General features: G+C 44.1%; 1 non-coding gene across 1 annotated transcript; it reads left to right on the top strand.

Moving 5' to 3' along the window:
- Positions 1-328: 328 nt before the first annotated feature.
- On the top strand, positions 329-400 carry Trnaw-cca. Its single transcript has one exon. It is a non-coding gene; the product is annotated as a tRNA-Trp (tRNA).
- Positions 401-723: the final 323 nt, after the last annotated feature.

Genomic DNA, 723 nt, shown 5'->3' with positions numbered 1-723 from the left:
ACGAATGGGTAAACAGATCCAAGTATTGATGTTAAGGTGATATCATGGTACAAGTGGGTTACGATTGTCTACAGTAGGATGATAGTTGACTGTGTGTGTGTGTGTGTGTGTGTGTGTGTGTGTGTGTGTGAGCCAGTGTATGTCTGCGTGGATACATGTACAAGAGAGTGTGTGTATGTGTAAACAAATGAATACAGGTGTGGTGTGAGAGTATGTGTGTAATTACGAAAAAAGAAGCCTCAAAGCCATTGAATTATGCACACATAAAATGCTCCTTCACATTAAGTAGTCAGATTATCCAGTGTCCCTTTACATAACGTTTAACATCGGCCTCGTGGCGCAATGGTAGCGCGTCTGACTCCAGATCAGAAGGCTGGGTGTTCGAGTCACTCCGGGGTCATAAGCATTTTAAACGACTTCAAGTGGTACTCAGGACTTACAAGGATGGTAATAACGAATCATCGATTGGGGGGTTGCTTGTGTTCCATACTAGCATGTGCTTCAGAAGTTTCGCTATAATTTAATTTTTCTTGTAATTGGATTTGATTGAGAGAGAGAGAGAGAGAGAGAGAGAGAGAGAGAGAGAGAGAGAGAGAGAGAGAGAGAGAGAGAGAGAGAGAGAGAGAGAGAGAGAGACTTAGGTGGCAGGAGTGGTGGAGTAGTGTGGAGTGGGATAGTGATGGGCTTGTCAAGGTAATAATTAAGACGGGTGGGAGGGCGAGG

This window comes from Homarus americanus, unplaced genomic scaffold, assembly GCF_018991925.1.
Source record: "Homarus americanus isolate GMGI-L3 unplaced genomic scaffold, GMGI_Hamer_2.0 scaffold6392, whole genome shotgun sequence".
In the NCBI taxonomy this organism is placed as follows: Eukaryota; Metazoa; Arthropoda; class Malacostraca; order Decapoda; family Nephropidae; genus Homarus; species Homarus americanus.
The sequence above is the reverse complement of the archived record's forward strand: the minus strand, read 5'-3'. Positions and strand labels throughout refer to the sequence as shown.